Genomic DNA, 6,638 nt, shown 5'->3' on the forward strand with positions numbered 1-6,638 from the left:
CAGTGACTCTGTTTTCAGTCATATGGGGTAAATAGTGATACTATATTCCACAAGATCCAGTTCCTGGCAGCCTAATATTAAGGCCATTCCAGATTGCCTGAGGGAGGAGGATTATACTATCTTGATATCTAACTCAGTATCCAAAAGACAGTATAACCCTGCCCCTGAACTCTCAGAGGATGACAGTCATCTCAGATTCTCCTACAGAGATGCAGGAACCTGAAGGAGGATCCAGGAAACTTAAATCGAAGACTTGAATTACCTCACTCGCCGCAGCCTCAAGGCTATGCAGCTGTTTCCTCTGGCACCAGCCTCTGAATTGGCTCCAAAGCTTGAAGGGATCCATATTGTTCAAGAGGAGGTGACAGATGAGCCACCATGATGTTAATTCCCATATAGAACTTCCACATTGGATAATCCCAGTGCTAAAAATATATGGCTTCCACCAGTGAATTCCTGTTATATACATTGCCCAAAGAGAGAGAGAGCCACCCTAATGTTGATCCTTCAGTGGTGTCAGGTTCAAAAGAGTCCATTCTTCCTCTTGAAATCAGTGCTTCCCCCTCCCCTCTTGTTGCTTCTGACCCCCCCCCCCAAATTCAACTAGTGCCCCCACGTTTCTTACAAAGAGAGAAAATCAGCCTCATGTATGTATGTATTTAAAATCTATCTGAGCATTCTCTGTGTGCACTCAGAGTTCTGACAGGTGGATTCCTAATGCCCAGCCAGTTACTTTTAACCCCTGCAACAGATGAAAAGTTAAGGAAGCACAAAAAATTGAAGACATTTAGAAACTGGCTGCCATCTTCTTCCATGAAGTCATCTAGGATTGACTTAAATTAGCATGAAATTTGTATCTTATACCATGGAGAGCCCTCTGGTGCTGACGTGGGCTGTGAGTAGGTTGACCAGACAGCAAGTGTGAAAAATTGGGACGGGGTGGGAGGGTAATAGGAGCCTATATAAGAAAAATACCCAAATATCGGGACTGTCCCTATAAAATCAGGACATCTGGTCACCCTAGCTGTGAGGGAACTGGAAGGAAAAATGGAAAATATGTTCTCTACCAATCAAATGTTGAAGAGCTGATGGATGGGCAGATTATTTGGCACAGCTTTGAACCAGGCCCTCAGGGACATATCCAAGTATGTTGTCTCTACAATAAAAAGAAAATGGGGTGGGGCAGGATACTTAGTTTCACTAGGGAAGTATCCTGACAGTAGATCCCTTTGGAGTTTCTCTTAGGTGAATTCTAACCTGGACAGACATCTGTTTTTGGGGGGAGAAATGGAACTGGATCAACTGCTATAAATGGGTCTTTGGGTGAACAACAGAGGAGAATCATTTCTCCTCCTCCTTCCTGCTTCAGAGTAATTTTAACTCTGTGGTTATGTCTCCCTTTGTATCTGTAAGGTATTAAATCCTGTCCTGCCCTTTTAGGGCCGTCAGTGCTGCAAAAAGAGAACACCCAGGGCAACAAGTCTCAGAGCTAGTGTCTACAGACTCCAGCTCACAGGGCTCATGCTACAGCACTAAAAATAGCAGCATAGATGTTCCCGCTCGGCTCTGTAGACCTCTGCTGTGGGGTTTTTTTGCACTGTTGATGTACCCTTAGTGGCGTCTTGGCATCTGTTCATGCTGCTTCATGGTCAAGGGGAGATAGACCAATCCTAGACTTAAGATAAAAAATTCATTCTGACAAGATTTTTCTGATTGGCATCATCGAAGTCGGTTGATAAGTGTATTCACTAACACTGAAGACTACAGGGTAAAAGTGAACCTACAACACGTAATCTGTGAACCGCTGTTGTTGGATCATGTCAGTGTGCTTTGCTTCAGGAACCCCTGATTTCCTGCTCTGAGCCCTACCATTTGGTCTAGCTGCAGCTTCTCAAATTTTCATGAAAAATGACAGTGATGGGGCAATAGCAGGTAAATTGGACGCTCTTATTTGCACATGTTTCTTGAGTGGCGGACAGGGAGGCTAACAAAATAGTTATGTGAAAAATAAAAGTGCACTTAAAAAATGTCTGATTATGTAGCAATAAAGACAGATTTTTCAGAATGGAAGATAACTTTCAGTATCATAGTGATCTGTTGATGACCAAGGGATATTGCTTTTGCTTCCAGTACCAGTGGTCCTGGGTTCTAATTTCACTGGACACCTGGCTAGAGGAGTAAAATTTATTTATTATAGTGAGACTAATTAACCATTAGAACAATTTCCAAGGGTGTTGATGGATTCTTCATCACCAGCAATTTTTAAATCAAGATTGGATTTTTGTAAACATTTTCTAATTCAAGAGGGATTTTTTTGTGGGTGAAAGGTTCTATGGCCTGAAGGGGTTCTCAGGACAAATTTTGTTGGTGGTCTCAGTGTGGCCACCAACTCTTGCTGGTGGCCACTCTCAAACTTTTTCCTAAAATACTTAATTAGCTTTAGGAAAACCAAATAAATATGCACATAGACACATCCAAATCATTGTAATTTATTTATTGCTAGCTAGCAAGTCTATTGTGAAAAGTGATATGAACAAACATACAAGTATCACTTTTCACAGCAGACTTATTCAGCCTTGGCAAGCCTGGGGACGAATGAAGCCTTGGATGGAGGGTTGGGGGAAGGCAGCCAGGGCCTGGGTGGGGGGGATTCAGGAGGTGGGGAAGACAGCAGGGGGCTGGAGCCTGAAGCCCGTGGCCAGAGCCCAAAGCCCTGCAGCCAAGGATGGGGCCCAGGGACAGAGCCTGGGACTGAAGCACAAAGTCTGAGCCCTACTGCTCATGGGAAAGTGGTGAACTCACCAGCTGCCTGCTCCTCCAGCACTGTGCCCCAGGTGTCTCCAAAGGGGGGCAGGGCCCCTGCTGGTGGTCCCAGTAACCAACACCAAAGCGGTGCATCCAGGAGCACCAGGGAAGGGGAGAGGCTGCTACTTTGTCTGCCCTCCCTTCCAATCACAACCCAGGAGGCTGTGGCTGCAAGAAAAGCCCCTGGTGGCCACATTTGAGAAATGCTTGACTAGATGATCACAATTGTCCCTTTTGGCCCTGGAATCTATGAAACTATGTATGATTCTATCAAGAAATACTGAACAAGCATCACTAATGTTTGCTTCTAGTAACAGAACAGCTTTAATAGTGTCTAAGCTCATTTGATTTTTCTCTTCACTCCAAACACCATTCATCACTCTGAATACTTACACTACAGGACTTTTTATTCTTGATAAACACAAAGCAAATTCTACTCTGTCTACCAATAAATCTTGAACAAATTTTTTTTGAAAAAAAAATATTCCCTCAGATATAACCATAGTGTCAACTGAAATGAAAAGCCAGAATATTGCAGGTAATCTGAAAGAAGTTCCTGGGATATTGGGATGTCCTATGAAAAACTGTGACTGTCCTGATTCAGAAAGGACATAGGGTCACTTCAGACCCTAATACTTCGGGGCATAAGCCAACCTATAACAGATTGGGGTTTCTGAAGAACCTTCCCCTATGGGCAGGTTATTCCATAATTGTCCAGTACAGAGAAAGGTGTAAGAATCCCAGAAGTATCTGGTCCTGGCTATTGTCAGGCTTTGGCTACACTTACACTTGCAGTGCCGCAATTTGCAGCGCTGGAGAGGGTGTGTTTTCACACCCTGCTGCAGCGCTGCAAATTTGTAAGTGTAGCCAAGCCCTCAGATCCATTATGGCAGTTCCTACATTCCTAAGTTTCTTGTTGCTCTAGGAAATGGAGTATCAGAACCAGGTTAAAATTTCCTGAAAATACATACTGCTCAGACAATCTGAGGTCTCGGGCTGAGGGACCTGGAGTAAATCATCCCACACATAAATTTGCTCAAGTTGATAATGGACAAGTGAATCCTGTTGCGTACTTAAGAGCAAGTTACTAGGAAAAACAATTCTGTTTACATAATTTAGTCCTTGTCAACAAACTTGGTCATTCCTGCACATCATCTTCACCCACTTTGTCTTTGTACATTGCATCTTTAGTGCAATGCTTTCTAGCTGAATTTCTTCCCCTGCTTTCTGGGTAATTAATGATCTGATCCCAACTGTGGTCCCAAATTTTAATAAATTAGGCATTTTGTTCCTTCCTTACGTAACAATAAGCATATCTCCTAATTTTTGACGGGCTAATCTTTTCCTCCTCCTTCCACTTATATTAACATTTAATTCAGATTGTAAGCTCCTTCGGCAATGGACTCATCCCCTGGTGTCCTTCTGTATAGCATTTGCGCACTCATGGTCGTGTATAAATAATAATACGTTCGGTTATAAAGGAGTGCAAATCAGGTGCCATGACTTACAAATCAGTGTCTACTTCTGCAGAACAGAGAATTTTTTAGCTCCTAATTTGATTTCTGTAGACACTATTCTGTACCAAGCCACTTGGGGTATGTCTACGTAGCATTTTGGACTGAGCAGGAGTGAACCTCACAGCCAGGGCTGACAGACTTGGGCTACCGAGGCTCACAATAGTGCTCTAAAAATAGCTGTATAGACAGCGATGGAAGTTGCAGATTAGGCATTTGGAGCCTAGTTGGAGGTTGGGCTTCCTGGCCCAAGCTGGAACGTCGAAGCTCTGTCTATATAACCATTTGGGCTAGGAAGCTCACTCCTACTTACTCCAAAATGTACAGATCCCTGAGGCTCAGAGCAGAGGACAATGGGTATCGGTTCCCTGTTTCTAGTATAGGTTCAAAATATTTATGGGTGTATTTTCCAGTGTTTTGAGAATGTTTGTTTGTTTCCTTAGCTGTCTGTTTAGTGTCTTATGAACAGATTAAAATAAAGAAAGGATAATGCAGCCATGGAAGAATTAAACTGGGCAGTGAAGAAGTGGGTGGAATTAAAGCAAAAAGCTTCAAAAATCTCTGCCCAGAGATTGGCTGTGCTGTCTGTCATTCAGATGAGAGGGGAAGAAAATCCAGGAGTTGATAATTCATGTTTATAGCTTCAGAAAACAAAACAACAGGTAAATAATACTTATGTCCTGGTGCTATGGTACTGTGCTTCCTATTTACATTGGAATAATACTGTCACACTACACAAAAGGGGCAACGGAGGGCAAACAAGACTCTTAGCACCTTCCCTTTCCCATCAACTTTCCCGATAATTGTCAAGGAAATACTTCTGCTTTATTACAGAATAAATAAAATGCCACTAGTTTGCCAAAGGGCTGGCAGCGTTGGTAAGTAGTCCTCCAAGCAAATTGTTTTATCAGTAATCTCGTAACCTGGTTACCATGGGCAAATGAAAAGTTTACCCTTAAAAAAATAAATACAAGGGGGGGGGGGAGGGGGGCATCAGGGGAAGTATCTTTAGGCTTAAACACACAACTTTCAATAGTAACAATAATAATAATATATTTTTTAAAAAAAAAAGCACAAGCCCCCACACCCTCTGGCAATTGACCAAGTGCCTGTTGAAACAGCAGGGCAGATTAGTGAAATGCTGGAGTTCCCTGCTCAGTGTTGTGACTCTGCAGAAGTTCTGAAGTGACACATGCATCACAAGCCTGTCACAATGCAGAAGCGGGTCAGGGGTCATGGTTAAGAGCAGGGTGTTGCTGGATAAGGTTGAGGAAGCAGAGGTGGCCCCTCTGCTCTGTGTGTGGGTCTGTGTACTCCTTTCCCGTCAGAGCTGGCCCAGCACAGCCAAAAAAGCGGTTCCTTGGCAGGGCTTAATGGCAGGATGATGTAGTCTGTTGTGACTAGTGCATTCCTTTCAGGTTAAACTAGGGAAATGGCATTGTGTTAAAATTCCAAGTCGCATGAATGTTTTATTGCCACAAGTGCATTCAGGCCTCAAGGGGAGTGTGTGTGGTGGGGAAAGGGGGAGGGAGGGTGACTTAGAGACTCAGGAACTATCAGAAGAACACTTCCCTTGGAAAATTTTACCCAGCAGTATGAAGCTGACTTGCTGTGATAGCCGCTTAGAAGGGTTTCGCTTTTCCTAAACTGTGGCTTTTTAAAATCTCTCAGTCCAGACAATTAACAGCTGAAGAAAATATGACAAGACACACGCAAAGAGGTTGGGAGACAGAGGGAAGAAATGCGCCAGAAAGGAGCTGAGTTGCCTTCTTGTGTAAACTGCCAGATCTCCTCTTCCCTCCTCTCCCCCTCCCTCCTCACTACTCTGCTCCAGAACTGTTTCCCCGACCCCCCCCCCACCCCTTTCTGTCTGCTGAAGGCCAGGAGTGATCTGTTAACTGTACACCACTGACTGGGAGGCCAAAGCGGCTCATGGTACTGTATGTTACCATTACTACTCCCTCATTCCTTTTTACATTTTTTTTAAACATTTCTTTGTAATAATGGTTTACATGAGTCAGAAGGATTTAATTTTAGAATACAAAAGAACAAAGTAAAGAAATAAGTAAACGCTGTGGATTTCAGGGATTTTTTTTTTTTAAATCAGGGATAATAGATACATCTAATTGACATTAGTTGTCATGCTTTCTAGCAATAATCTGGCAGGATTATTGAATACAGAAATAGTGCGGGGCTTGGGATAGCTATGGGGATTTAATCCTTGTAAAGAGACGTTATTATGAAGTCATGCTCATATTTCTCAGTTCCTTTGACTTTTCATAGGCTGTCTGGTTTGTTTGGTTTTTTTTGCTTATTGAC

General features: G+C 43.1%; 1 protein-coding gene across 7 annotated transcripts in view; it reads left to right on the forward strand.

The window, feature by feature from the left end:
- Positions 1-6,638, forward strand: part of BNC2 (basonuclin 2) — a 426,471-nt gene that overhangs the window by 165,471 nt on the left and 254,362 nt on the right. The window lies entirely within an intron of this gene.

The sequence above is a fragment of the Mauremys mutica genome, chromosome 6 (assembly GCF_020497125.1).
Source record: "Mauremys mutica isolate MM-2020 ecotype Southern chromosome 6, ASM2049712v1, whole genome shotgun sequence".
In the NCBI taxonomy this organism is placed as follows: Eukaryota; Metazoa; Chordata; order Testudines; family Geoemydidae; genus Mauremys; species Mauremys mutica.